This window comes from Triturus cristatus, chromosome 3_2, assembly GCF_964204655.1.
Source record: "Triturus cristatus chromosome 3_2, aTriCri1.1, whole genome shotgun sequence".
NCBI lineage: Eukaryota > Metazoa > Chordata > Amphibia > Caudata > Salamandridae > Triturus > Triturus cristatus.
Genome location: NC_140584.1, coordinates 1075323650 through 1075339280, shown reverse-complemented (window position 1 = coordinate 1075339280; position 15631 = coordinate 1075323650). Strand labels below are relative to the sequence as shown.

General features: G+C 42.8%; 1 protein-coding gene across 6 annotated transcripts in view; it reads right to left on the bottom strand.

The window, feature by feature from the left end:
- Nucleotides 1–15631, bottom strand: part of AUTS2 (activator of transcription and developmental regulator AUTS2) — a 2674869-nt gene that overhangs the window by 592914 nt on the left and 2066324 nt on the right. The window lies entirely within an intron of this gene.

Genomic DNA, 15631 nt, shown 5'->3' with positions numbered 1-15631 from the left:
CCCTGTGTCCGGCCATGTTTCATTTGCGCCTTCCATAATGTGCCATAGGGTGGTTCAAATCCAGTGCACTTTTAAATATTACCATATTGGATTTACTGTGTGCTTGGGTATTTTTTTTCTTTTTGCTCGTCCACGTTTCATTTGTGCCATCTATCTTTTGCTGCCCATGGAGAAAGGCGGAGGCAATGGGTCACGGCGGCAGCGTGGTTTGCTCGCTCTTTGACTGCTCGACCCGTATCCATAGAATCGGCAAACAGTTTCAAGCGAGTCACAAGCACATGCTAGAGAGGATGCGCAAGATTCCAGGAGTATACACAAAAATAACAGACTAGAGTTGTGGCCATTTTGGAACATGGGATTTAGTTCATTACAAGGTGAGCATCGGTTCTGCAGTAACTTTGCAATAGGATGTCTCAAATCCAGTGGTCTTTGAAATATTAACATATTGGATTCACTGTGCTTGTTTTTTTTTTTTTTTTTGCCTGTCCATCATTGGCTGCACACGGAGAAGGACGGGGGCTACAGGTTACGGCGGTGGTGTGGTTTGCCCCCTCTCTTGGGCTGTTCAACCCCTATCCATAGAAACATCAAACAGTTGCACATGAGTCAGAAGCGCAGGCTAGAAAGGACACGCAAGACTCCAGGAGCATACACAACAATAACAGACTGGAGTTGTGGCCATTTGATATCGGGGATTTAGTTTATCACAAGGCGAGCATCAGTTCCTCAGTAACTTTGTGATAGAATGCGTCAAATCTAGTGCACTTTTAAATATTACCATTTAAGGATACCCACCAGAACAGGATTTGCTCAAAAATCTGGCACAGTTTATCTTTTCAGACAGTATCATGCCTGAGATTGTGGAATGGCTTTTATTTTTATTAGAGTGCATCTGATTAACAATAGTCTTGGTTTTTCTGAATCGCATTGCATGCCATGTGAATTAAAACACAAGCGATGTTTTCAATATACCATATTTGAGAAGATTTATCCTAAGTTCTCGCCTAAAAAAGTAATTTCTTAACGAAAACCTGGTATATAGTCATAACAACACTCCTGACCTTTTGGGTACCTCTGAAATTTTCCGTGTCACAGTCCCATACCATTAATCATGTACCCATAAATTCAGATCTTTCAGCTGATGTATAAATGCTGACTACTCCCAAGCAACTCCTCACTCTCTCCTCTCCCTGTATGCATCAACCTCACCAGCTCTTTCTTTCATCCATTCTGCTATAATCTCTTCCTTACGAATTCGCAACTGCCCTCTGTTCCTCACTCCCTTTCCCCTGCCTCATTCTTCTCTAACCATCCCTTTCTCCCTGTCACTCAACTTCTCTGTAAACCTTCTTTCGCTCTGTCTCTCACGTACATATCCTGCTCCGGTATCACGCGATCTCTTGTCCTGCATTATCACCTATTTTTTAAATTCCTTTTTCCATTGGTGTCGTTTATTTTCCACCTCCCTCCCTCGTAACCTATTTCCCAATTTCTGGTTCTCCAGTGCCACGAGATCATATGAATGGCAATAGCGCTATGCAAATGAGATCACTCCACTTTAAACAAAAGTAAAAAACCTTGTCAGTGACGACAATAGCTATACCTTTCATAAATGCGAGCCCGAGTGCATTGCAAATTCTTGTTATATATGCTAATGGATAACTTCGACAAAGAAGGGGTATGGCCTATTGTTCCCAACTCACAGAATAACTGCCGACATCTACTTTCTACCATGTTGTGCAAAAGGTATTGAGACGTGTTAAATATAGATTAATTCTGTCTTAACATTTACATATTTTCTTGTATTTTTCTGGTGCCAAAACTCATTTGCTTGCAGCTTTTTGTAGAAAAAAATGGTAAGGAAACACGTAAAACCACTTCATCTGAGAAAAATACTAAACTGGACACAATGATAGAATTCTTTTTGCACGAGTAATGTCAAGGAAGGTGAGCAAATAAGCTGACACCATTGAAGGTAAAATGCCATTTTAGGGCAAGGTTGGGCACTAATGCACAGAAAAAAGCAAATGTAGTTCTTGCAATTGCTTTGATATTTTCTGTGTGACCATTGTATACGTATTAAATTTATTTTTATTGCATTAGATTTCATCTTAAAGCACATGTGCCTCCAACAAAGATCTCTTTTGAAATGGCACAAACTGAATACCTAAACGGTGTTATAAAAACCTGGCAAAGATGGGAACATGTCCATAGAGGTAGTCTTTTGTGTTTTCCAGTAACACATTGTATAAGGAAAGAGCAAAAACATGGGGGCAGATCTATATTGGAGATGCGCCACTTTTACGCCGCCGTTGCGCCACTTTTGTGACGCAGCGGCGGTGTAAACCCTGCGCCACGTTGCGCCATATTTACATCGTGACGCATCTATGGAGATGCGTCACGATATAAAGCCCTGCGCCACATAAAACCTGCGTCAGGTTTCACGTGGGCGTGTCGACAGAGGGGGAGGCGTTCCGTCGCAGGAACGCCCCTGAAAAGTGACTCAGTCAAATCTACAAGATTTGACTGAGTCACTTTCCCAACGCTGATGCGCCAAAACCCTGCGCCTGCTTGAAGCAGGCGCAAGGCTTGACGCACCATGTTAGGGATAGGGTAGGTTGGAACAGTGCTGGAGTTGCGTCGCGCTTGCGACGCAACTGAAGCACTGCGCCAACCTTACGCCATCGGATGCATCACTGTTTATTCCAGCGCCATGATGCGCCGTATTGTAAATGCGGCGCATCATGTGTGGCGCAAGGGTAAACTTGCGTGACGCATCTTTCCTGGCGCATCCTTGCTGATTTGCAGGGATGCGCCAGGAAATATAAATCTGCCCCATAGTTTTCTTAAAATCTTGTCACACTTCTTGATCAATATTTATTTTATCGGAATTATGTTAAAGGTCTGTGCACCTCTTCTACAGTGTCGCTCTCTGCTTAGTTATAAATCACCCAATTGCCTGCTCACAATAAACTACAAAAATGTGTTATAACAAGCTACGAGGACACTGACAAAACTGTGGTTACATACTGTGTTCGCTTCAAGATTGAAATTATAATTTCAAATGAATGGAAATCTTGAAATGAGTACTTAAATAAATCATAGCTTTAGAGCTACTTATTACCTATGTGTATTCATGAGTCTATAGACAAATCGATATATATTGCCCAAACCTAAGTCCTATGAAGGAGGCACTGCATGCAGAATGGAGAATTATTTTTTTGTTCAAACAATATTAGCAACATGGCTCTGCTGTTTATTGCCTCTTTGAGTATTCTTAAGACTGGTTAGAACACACAATGCTGCCATATATATAAAAGTAATGTTGACCATTTCCTGTGTGCTCACATAACTTCCACAGAATATGAGCACAAACAACAGTTTCCTTGATGCAAAGAATCTGAGGTTAGATACTTCACCCATCAGCTTTGATATAAGTAAAACAAATATCAGCTTTGAGGCTGCAGGTTCATGAGTATCCTAAGGTAGCAACAGTGATGCCATCTGTAGGCAGGCCTCAAGAAGGGATGATGGGAATATACTGAGCACAGAAGTAAGATTGGCGGCCACTTTGGAACAGAGTTTTTATTTAAACTGAGCGTGTGAATCAGATAGTGATACATAATGTCTATACATTAGCCCGGGAAAAATGTATGACTCTCATAACTGTTAAAAGATATATTCTTCTTATCATTAAGTGAGGGAACGTTGCTATGTTGAAAAAGCTAAATTAGTAAGGCTTGTGGATGTGGGCTTTAGACACCACTCAATAATTCTTGCCAAAAGTCTGTTTCCCTTCAAGTGGTTGCCTTTCCCTGCGAGTTGACTGGAGGTAAACAGGGACAGAGACAGCATGGTCCTGAAGGAGAAGCTCAAAGGTGCTGCCTACCAGAAAGCCCCCGATCAGCTTCCTCAAGTGAGTTGTTTGGTGGGCAGAATTTGCAAAGGCTGCCATGCACACCAGGACCCTTCCGCTATAGGGATTCATCAAGACAGATGGAAGATAATAAAGCTCGATCCCTAAGTCAGTGCTCCTGAGAGACGGGAGGCAAATGTATTTTAAAATATGTAGCAAACATTTCAGAGGCTTCAGTGAACTAAATGTAGGAACTATTTCATTGACTCCCTCGGTCACCTGACACATTTCCATATGTGTGATGCTGTGAAGGGGTAGAATGCCACCACCAAAACAGCCCAGCCCTCCAGACGCAAATAGATGTCATGTTAGGTGATCTGAAAATTGGAAGGAAGTGACAGTCAAGCCAATGGATGAAAAGGGATGAACTCTTGTTCCGTTAAAAGTATGCGTTGCTGTGGGCTGATCCACAAAATGATCTCAAGGACTCCAAGAAATCCTGCCGCATCCTCGAAAAAGCCTGGCGCCACGACCAATCAACAGAAAACATGACAGCCCTCAAGAACGCCACCTGCAAACACCACCAAAAAAACATCTTTCAGAGAGCGACTGGACAACAATGCCCACAACAGTAAGGAATTCTTCAGCATCGTCAAAGAGCTCTCCAACCCCGGCGCCAGGAACAACGACATCACGCCATCGCAAGACCTCTGCGACTCACTCGCCACGTTCTTCCACCGCAAGATCGCCGATATACACGACAGCTTCGGCGCTCAGAATACGCACCAAGCCACCGAACCAACGCCCCCCACCACCACCCTCTGCACCTGGAACCCCGTCAGCACGGAGGACACCACCCACATGATGAACACCATCCACTCCGGCTCCCCAGCCGACCCCTGCCCACACCACATCTTTAACAAAGCCGACTCCATCATCGCACCTCAAATCCGGGACATCATTAACAACTCCTTCGCATCTGTCACATTCCCGGAAAGCTGGAAGCATGCGGAGATCAGCGCCCTCCTGAAGAAACCCACCACGGACCCCACAGACCTCAAGAACTTCCGCCCCATCTCGCTCCTCCCTTTCCCCGCCAAAGTCATCGATAAAACTGTCAAAAAGCAGCTGACCACCTTCCTTGAGTCGAACAGCTCCCTCGACCCATCACAGTCCGGATTCCGAGCAAACCATAGCACCGAGCCCGCCCTCATCGCAGCCATCGACGACATTAGGAACCTGCTTGACAATGGTGAGACTGCCGCCCTCATCCTCCTAGACCTCTCGGCCGCATTCGACACTGTCTACCACCGCACCCTGACAACCCGTCTCCACCTCGCCGGGATCCAAGGTAAGGCCCTGGAATGGATCACCTTCTTTCTCTCCGACAGAACTCAGAGAGTCCGTCTCCCACCCTTCCGCGCAGCGGCCACCAAGATGATCTGCGGCGTACCCCAAGCATCCTCGCTCAGCCCTACCCTCTTCAATGTCTACATGAGCCCCCTCGCAGCCATCGCACGCAAACACAACCTCAACATCATCTCCTACGCCGACGACACCCAACTGATCCTCTCCCTCACCAACGGCCCCGCCACCGCCAGAGCCAGCCCCCAGGAAGGAATGAAAGACGTCGCAGAATGGATGAAGCTCAGCCGTCTGAAACTGAACTCAGACAAGACGGAAGTCCTCATCCTCGAACCATCCCCCTCCGCCTGGGACGACTCCTGGTGGCCTCCGGCCCTGGGCACCGCCCCCAAGACCACAGACCACGCAAGCAACCTGGGCTTCATCCTTGGCTCCTCCCTCAAGATGACCAAGCAAGTCAACGCCGTTACTTCCTCCTGCTTCAACACCTTCCGCATGCTCAGAAAGATCTTCCGCTGGATCCCCACTAGAACCAGGAAGACGGTCACCCAGGCCCTCGTCACCAGCCAACTGGACTACGGGAACGCCCTATACGCTAGGACCACCGCCAAACTACAGAAAAGACTCCAGCGCATACAGAACGCATCGGCATGCCTCATCCTGGACATTCCCAGACACAGCCACATCTCTGCTCACCTGAGAGACCTGCACTGGCTCCCCGTCAGCAAGAGGATCACGTTCAGACTCCTCACCTACGCACACAAGGCTCTCCATGACATGGGCCCCGAATACCTCAACACCCGCCTCACGTTCTACACACCTACCCGCCAGCTCCGCTCCGTCAGCCTCGCCCTCGCCACCATCCCACGGATTCGCAGAACCAACGCCGGAGGACGGTCCTTCTCCTACCTGGCGGCCAAGACATGGAACTCCCTACCCACCAACCTAGGTCTGACCCAGGACCATCTCTCCTTCAGGAAGCACCTCAAGACCTGGCTCTTCGAGCAGTAGCGGCTCCCCGCTGCCCCCCCCCCCAGCGCCTTGAGACCCTCGCGGGTGAGTGAGTAGCGCGCTTTTTAAATGTTCTTGATTGATTGATTGATTGACAATGTCACAAGCCAATGACTGAAAGAGGCTGAACCAATGCCCACTATCTGTGTCTTTTGTATATGATATTTTTTTGTACAAACAATAGGTCTTGGCTCATGCCAGACGACACAAAAGAATAATTGGTACTATAATAAGAATGATAATTAGAACTGACACATTCTCACAGTCTCTCCTCTACATTATGGCACTCCCTACCCCATCCCAATATGTGTGAGTAAACATAAAAAATACTGATGTTTTAAAGAAATGTGACATCTTCATTGCCAAATTTTGTTTTTTAAAACCTGCATGGAAATAACTATATTTGGGACTGTACTAGGGCCACAAGTGTATATTCATCTTAATAGCACCAAATAAAGTAATGTATTCCCCCCTCTGGGCAGGCCTTTATCATGCAATATTAATGAATCACTTTTATGCAGAAAACTAGGTTTCAGAGGATACAATAAAAAATCACAATGTAAGTACAGGTCTTGAATGTACAGAGGAATAAAGGATATAAAATGTACACATTTCATGGGTTTAACATGATAATGATATTTCATTCCAGAAAAAAATACGAGGATGTCCAGCCTTCATCCATACATTAGATGACCACCATTGGATCTACACAGTATCTATTTGTCTTGAAGATTGGATGGAGCATTCGCATGCTTGTTGGAGAAATACTAGACGTAGATGAGGCTACTCCCAGCCAGGTGTCCATGAATACATTTAAATCACAATGCATGTTGCAAGTGTTATTTAATGATTGCTCATTGGGTATCTAATGTCTGCAGCGTGATGTATGCGTAATAAAGCTTTGATGAGAACAATAGAAGAAACCCTATAGTATCTTTTAAAATATCTTTGCACTCCAGAACCATTCAGAAAGGGCACCATGTCTTTTTGAATGGAAACTCATCCTGAAAGGCATGTCCCCACATCAACCGGGGTCTGGGTATCAGTACAAATAATGCTCTAGAAATATGAAGGAGAAGGAATAGAGGCATGGTGGGAGTGAAAGTAACAAAGATAAAGATCACAGTGGAGTGGTAAATGTGGGAGGTGTAATGGAAAAGGGGAGAAGAGACAGAGGGAGAGGGAGAAACAGAGAGAGAAGAAGGAAGGTAGAATGTAACCGAGAGAGCAAGAAATGCAGAGTGAGAAACATTTATATTTTCGTTTGTTTATGCTCAGCAGAGAGATAAAAAGGTGGCATGCACTGTTACACTTTAGAAAAATTGCCACTAGCTCCCCACTGATGTCCATTACACGTCAGATGTCTGTGATTTACAGTGTAAAAGCATAATCAAAGGAGAGTCTGGCTGTGCCCAGCCAGAGAAGGCTATGCCAGTCAATCTGGCTTCCTGTTAAAAATAAGAAAATAATTGGCCACAAATGTACTTGGAATAGAAATGGGTACAAGCTTGTTGCCAATTTATTTCAAATAATGATAGCAATAAATATTCCCTTGAAAGCATTTCTTCAAGAAATAGGCTCCCTTGAAAAAGGGCAGTCGTTGAAAGTTTTGAAAGGAATGTACACTGCACAAGCAAAGTCACATCACAGTTCCTGTTATTTTTTAGAAATTATACAATATTTTCATTGTGTGTTCAGTGTGTTGAACACTGCTGCTCCCAGACAAACGAACAGGTGTGACACCTAACATCGTGTTAGAATATTGCTATTATTTTGTATTGAACAATACATAAGGTTGATAATAATTGGGGATGTATTCATGCAACACAAGCTAACTATGTACTGCTCCTATTTGATACACAATCCACAATGATATAGGTAAAACTAAAGGTAATATATTTCATGTTAGGGAGTTGTAGTTCTACAATAAGGTACCAAGCATTTTTCTCGTCAATATTCCCCACTGGAGTTAGTGGGGTCATGGACATCTGCAATTTCAACATGGGTGAGGAACTGGAAATACTCCACATTACAAGAAGTTGGAGGATAACATGCAGGTATCACTGCTTGCACACTAATTACAGCATAGTTTTGTAAATTGTAAATTGATACTTGTATAGCGCACTACTCACGGCGGTCTCAAGGCGCTTGTACGAATACCGCTGTGGAACCCATCCTGGCTTTCCCTGTGGGGCGTCCACTCCTGGGCACCCCCAAGGTGGAGGCCAGGCATCCTTAGCGTTGTGGGGGCTGTTGTGGAGATTAAGCAAGCTATTGCCCAGAGTTGCAGAGTGGGACTCCGTGATTGGAATAGGCACTGAGGTGAGAATCGTCAGGTCTGTGGAATTTTGAGCCCAAGACCCGCCGAGGCGGGGAATTGAACCCTGGTCCCGGGCCAGACCTCTGCATCAGGGTCTGCTGCTCTAACCATTGAGCCACACTTCTCCACCTCCACCTGCCTGCTTTTGCACCTGGGATGTAATGTATGGTGATGGGTGTGTTGTTGTATGATGGTAATTGTTTTGTTATATGATGGTGAGTGTGGGTACATATGATGTTTCTTTTGTTGAAGCATTATTATAGATGTGATGGTGTATGCTATTGGCTGTGTGGGTGTATAATGCTGGGGAGATGGTATATGACAGAAGAAGGGTTTGCATTTGACAATGTGTATGTTGGGGTATGATGGAAGATGTGTTAGCATATCATTTCAGTTGTGTGGGCATGATATGGTGAATGTGTAGACATATGATGGTGGATGTGTGGATGTATGATACTGATTGTGTTGATATCATTTGGTGGATGTCATGGTAAATGATGTTGGTTGCGTGGAAGTATGAAGGTTGGTGTGATACTGTATGATGTTGGTGGAAAGGACATTTGATAGCTGGTGCGTTGATCTATGACAATGGATATTTTCCCCACTAATGTGGATCAACATTGAGAGAGCAGAGTACATGTTCAAATGTTTTGCATACACACTATGTGAACACTCACATGCTGGCTTATACTAAATGAACAGCTAAACAGATTTCAAATAAACAAGGCACTACATGATGGAAGGACTGTTGACCTATAAAGTTCACGCTACATTAGTTCAACAGTTTTAGAGTTATGCAGGGGAAACATCTCCTACGGGAAATCTTCTTTCATTAGGGAGCCAAAACAATAAGTAGTTCCATTCCCCAATCTTACAACTTTGAAGCTTGTTCACCAATCACCATCGTTCTGGTTTGCAATGAACTACCTACCATTGCATTTAAGGGTGAGTTTACGTATGCAGAGCTTCTATTATGTATGCTTTGGCTCCCTAGAACAGAGAAGGCAATGCAGCGATTTGTGCTGCCTAGCCTTACTCAATATCTATGAGGCCAATTAAGTCACACAAAGCGGCTTTGCGTGGCCTCATAAATCTGATGTTGTGGTTTGCTTCATCCGAGCGCCACAAAAAGTGATGGTACATTGTCACAAGGGGCTCATAAGTAGCCCCATTATTTCCAATCATGGACGACACCCTCTCAGTGAGTAAATTCATGAATTAGACAAGTACCATTCCGTACGTTACCTTGACCTGATCTATGGTCATTCACTACTCAGCCAATGTAGGTGAGCTGTATTCTCTTTTCTCATTATCCCGTTTACTCATACTCTTGACCACTCCCTGACTATGATTAATTCTTCTAGATGTCCCAGGCATTATTCCTGCTCCGATGAGACCCCTGTGTCCCGCTGAGGGTTGAAAGGTTGACAACAGATTTCAATAAAACAAAGAGATTGAACATTGGCCTAATAGTTATTGATTTACCTTGTTGCTTGTTCTTCTGAAAAAGAAACTCACAACCAGAATTGTGATTGTGATTTGTTTTCCCTTGTTTTTTAATGCACTTGGTTGTGGTTTTGTCTTTTTCACTGGGACACATTGCACTCCTACGCGTAATGACAATATGCAAAGTTTATCAGTACAATATACCATTAGGTATAATACATGGTTGTGATGATTTCCATTTCTTGTTTACATTAAGTGTACGCAGCCATTTATTTGACTGATACATTTCTCATTTCTTGTCATTTTGACTGGTAAATGTCTAAATGATTTAAATGAGACCAATGAGAACCACTGTACGTTTAAAGTCCCAGGAGAATTTTGGAATGCCCAAATAGGAAACAAATACAAATGACCGCATATGGTGGAAAGAAACTTCCAGCACATCAGGGTTATTTGCTTCTGTTTTCTTTTTAAAAAACAAGGGTTTCTGACACTGTACAGCATCCTCCAGACTTCTTTCTAGGAGTGTGCTATAGAAATACTACATACATACATTTATACTAAAACAAAGAAGCTTTATGAAAAGGGTCGAAAACATGGTGTCCACTCTGCAATCTTCTCAGCCACTCCACATCTGCTTTCTCTGCCTCTGTTGCACCAACAGGTACAAAGATGGCAATGAGTTCTTTGCTAAAATGGAATGCGGTCCTCCCTGTGCCAAGCTTACATGCCACTTGCTGATGTCTAAATGAACTCCTTAATCTCACCCTTGACAACAGTAAGTCTCTGTGTGTATGGAGCTCTGCCTTCCAAACATCTGTGAATATTTACAAGCTCACGGCCATTGGTTGTTCACCTACTTTGCCAGACATACCTGTCCCAAAATATTCACTCTCCATCCATGGGTTTAGATTCCCCCCACATAATATTACATCATCTGAGTGTAGCTGCTTGACTACTACATCTCATTTTTACCCCTGCCTTATTACACTGAGCAAAGAAATGCTGTAGTCCAGCTTCTAGGCGCTACAGAAAACAAAAAGGAGGAGAAATAAGAATGCGATCAGCACCAAGCCACATGTTTCTACTATTGCATAATCTTTGATGTGGCAGGCCATAAACAATACATTCCCATTTCCATATTTAATATTTAGGTTCAATATTTAGACTTAAAAAAAGAAGGTTTGCAGATGGATCTCAATGGCATGCCCGTATGAGAGAAGATTTCACATTGCCATTGCAATAAAGAGGGCTGGTGATTTATGGGCTGTTACCCATAGAGGGCTAAGTATGATATCTTCCGCTCCCAAAATCCTATATTAGAAATAGTCATTTTACTGCCACACTTTGCATCAGTCAGACGAATCCTTAAATATAAAGGAGAACATCTTGTTCAAAATACTCATTTCATTGAAAAGCATGGTTAACTTTAATAGAGCCTGCATATGTATCATAAATCACGGCAGAAAAATGGTAATACTTTTTCATATATTTCCTGATTGATTTAGTCATTTCAACACTTAACGGACCGAATCACAAAGCATTATACATTGACCTTAAGAGTAGAAAAGAAGCAATTATGAAATTAAAACTCCATTCCATATTTGCAGAATCAGGAATAGGATTTATATATTTGTAAAGTGCAGAAGTGAATGTGAAATTCCGCATACATTCCAGCTAAGCCACCCAGCAACACAAAGTGCTCTCACAAAACTAGGAGGTGTGTAGTTATAAACAACTCTTGCAATCACATTGGAAATACATACAAATGCACCCCTGTAACTAGTTGAAACTGGTGTGGTTCCCTGGCGGCAATGAGGAAGAACAGCACCCATTTTTACTGAGATAAAGGCAAACGAGAAGACGTTTCCCCCATTGAAAAATTTACCATGGAGGAAAAAAACTAAAACATAATGTATGCATAATTGTATGTATAGCTAGGAGAATTTCTGCATGGCTAAATATTATCAATTTGAATATTTCAGTAAATCTAAAACTGCCATAGACTTCCCAGAGGATTTTCTGGATCCCTACTGAATCCCATAAAAGTCAGAAATGACTTCCAAATGTTTGAGCAATCACATAAGACAACATTTATGACTTTTTCAACAGTGGGCATATGAACCAGTCTTTAGCTATTAGGATTAACACAATGGAGCTAATTCCACAAAGCCTGACACCTGATTTAAATAAAATGGCATTTATTGTAGAATAATCTAAAATATATTCTGATGAACCTATATCCATTACTTTATATGGGATCCTGCCATTCCAGGAAGCCCCATGAATGCCTCTGCTGTGTGTATAAATTCACATTAAAGTTATGTTAATACTAATGTACAAAATGATCATTGCATCACAGACAAAATCAGATTCCAGCCCAAGAGGAAATTGTCTAGAGTCCAGGTTAGAATATCAACACTTTAGACAAAGCACTTTAGGATGCTACAGAGTGGAGTGATGAAGTAGGATCGTTTCTGCATCTGTAGACCCATACCAAAATCCACAGGTGTCACAGGCACAGAGAGGCTTGTGGCCCTGTGACAAGCAGAGCCGACTTTGGAGCTGGAGAACCAGGTTTGAGCCCTGGCATTGCTTAAATATCCTGTGATTCTCTGTACAAATTACCTAATCTCCATGTGCCCAAAAAACCTGATTTTTGTCATGTAATCTGTAAAATGCTTTAATGCCCTTGCAGCAGGTGCAGGAAACCACAAGTAGCCCTTATCATTTGCCCATAGAATACACTGCCGTCTCATTTTATTACGAGGTTTCAGAATCTGTCACTAAGACACTTTGTCACCATAGTCAGTGGTCAGTTTTCTGTATATTTATTTAGATTCAAGCAGAAATGTTTTCCAAGGTTCACCAGATTGCAGAGAGCCTCAAAACCAGAACTTGGTACCTGATATTGAGACTGAACTATAGGGACTATGCCACATGGGCTGTTCCCTATATCACAAAAATATAGCAGCCTATATGACAGCCAACAGTAGATAATGGAAAGGCTTCCAAAATAATTATGTTCCGCTCTCCTGTAGAGTTTCTGTAGTACACCAGCTTTGCCTTCTATCATCCAAGAGTTAGTAAAAAAAGAAACCTTTACATTTTCTCCTTAAAATGTTTACTAAAACAATTGTTTTCATATGACGAGGGAACTGGCTCACAAGTTTAATTTTCGCCAATCACAGATAATCCCCTACGCCCACAGGATTTACAGCACAACTGAGGACAATCAGTAGGGTCAGACCCCCAAAATAAAGGGTGTGGAAGGGGTAACACCGTACCAGTGATCAATGACAGAATCTTAAACTCCACTAGTACTTTCACTAAATTTCAGTAAAGAGACTTCTTCAAATGACACACACATCTCTACTTGCAAATCGAATAAATATGAACACATTGAAGCCAATCCAACTGATGATTGGGAAAGTCCACAAAAAGTGGATTCCCATAGACCAGGTTGAAATTGGTTTTCACACAACTAGTGGTTAAGAGTTTGTCAGGATGAAAGTGAGGACGTTGCTGAGTTTCATGCAATTTGAACCATGATTCCATTTCTTGTTTGTCAATTTGGAGCCCTAAGGCTATGTCATCACCCAACTGATTCCACAGATTTTTACTATTTGGGGAGAAGTGGAACTGATTTTCTAGAAGAATAGGCTGCCTTGGAGAGCAAGAAGTAGACGAGCCTGGGTGCCTTGTTCCCAGGAGCATGACTTTGGTTACCCCCACTCTGCCTGACTCCATTTGTTTCCAACCAGTGAGTAATATTTAGCAGGTTACAATCAAGAATGAAACAGATTGGGCAGCTCCATATGAAGCAGAGTGCCATCTGCATAGCCATGAAAAATATGAAATAAGGGCATGTGATAATACTGGAGAGGAGAGGGAAAAGTGAACGCCCACGGTGGACATCACAATTGAAGTTTTGTTGGGATAGCAGAAAAGGCCGCCCATCACAGGTCCACCAATGTCTAAAGTGGAGTTATTACGGCATTTTGAAGAAAACGGCAGGTAGTGGGGCATTTTTCTCTATCCGATGTAGGAAGTTACAGTTGAAATCTTGGGTAGCTACAGCAGCAGCTGCTGCCCTGGATCACCTTTAGGTAACCCTGGTATCCTTTCTACCCCTGTTTGCGGATCATGAAGTCAGTGGCAGCAAAACAAAATAACAGGACATTTAAAGCACTATTTATGTTCCGTAATTTGACTTCTTTGCCTTTATGTTGGTAAATTAGTAAGTACTGCTGATACTAACATGAAAGCCCCTTCAGAATAAAAATTGTCTTGGTCTCGGTCAAGAACAACCCAGCTGTTTCACCACTGGTGTTCCCATCCTGTGTCACAATAACACAATATATTGAGTAGGTTCACTCTTCTTGGTTGTCATAGCATTGTGTTCAACAGAGCATAGGGCAGCTGGGTACAGTACTCTCATAGAGTAAGCTAAGAATCTATCAGCCCATCAGAGCTCATTTGTGCCACTACAAGAAGCCAAGTGGGGTGCCCATAGCAATATGATCAGAATGAAAACCAGCCTTCAAGGTTCAAGCCACAAACACACACCGGAATCAGTTTCTTAAGGAGTAGAATAACATTGATTATTATCTTACAGCAAAATAAATATTACCCTCACCCAGTGATGTTGATGATTTATTTTAGCACCAAAATTGCCCCTCGTTGACCTATGATGCTTTATATGAAAATAACTATATGATAAGGGTACCCACATCATATTGGTGACTACACACTGGTCCCTAAGGGATCTCCAATAATGTCCCAATGAGGCCATTCCCCACAGTCTTAAGAATTCTGATCTCTTTTAGACACCACCTCCCACACAAAGACTGAGCTCATGCTGGAAATACCCGACACACTCTCTGAAGGGCAACGAGGTAGAAGATTTGCAGCAGTAACCTGTTGCTTGGTCTGACACCTGGAGGTGCTGCTGTTGTACCTATGATTGTAACCACAATCATGAGCCAGAACATTGTGGGTAGAACCTCACAGAAAAATGCACAAATCTATCACCATAGACTAACAGGATGAAAAATACCAAAGTTCTGGAATAAGCAGGCAGACAATTTTCTTCACATCTGGGCAGAGGCTTCTGGAGGGAGGAGTTTGTAAATAAAAATGAGTCAAAAAGGAATCTAGAATCAAAGTAGTACCTCCTGTTGCAGGAGTACATGCAGGCTCGGGACAGACGGCCATATAAATATGTCATGCAAAAGAGCCGACACATATCAAAGAGCCCATGGGAGCTGCTCCAACACCACTTTACACATTACGCGGTTCCATACTTTATCACTGTATACAAGCTGTAGTAGCAAAGGGTTACTGACTAATGAAATGCCACCGAACCCATCATCCTTTTTACACATAAATCATTTCTGAATTCTCAGAAAAATTCGTTAATTGAGAATTGTTCTAAGTGAGGGATATTTCTAAACAGCACATCTGTATCTGCTAAAGGTGATGATCTCATTCATATATTTTTTTAGCTCAGATTTTATACGTTTAACACGTTCCTGTTGGTATACATTCTTTAAGTGTTTCTATTAATCCAGTATGTGCCTGGAAATAGTTAATTTAATGGAATAAATGTCCTTTGTTCACAACAATAGCTT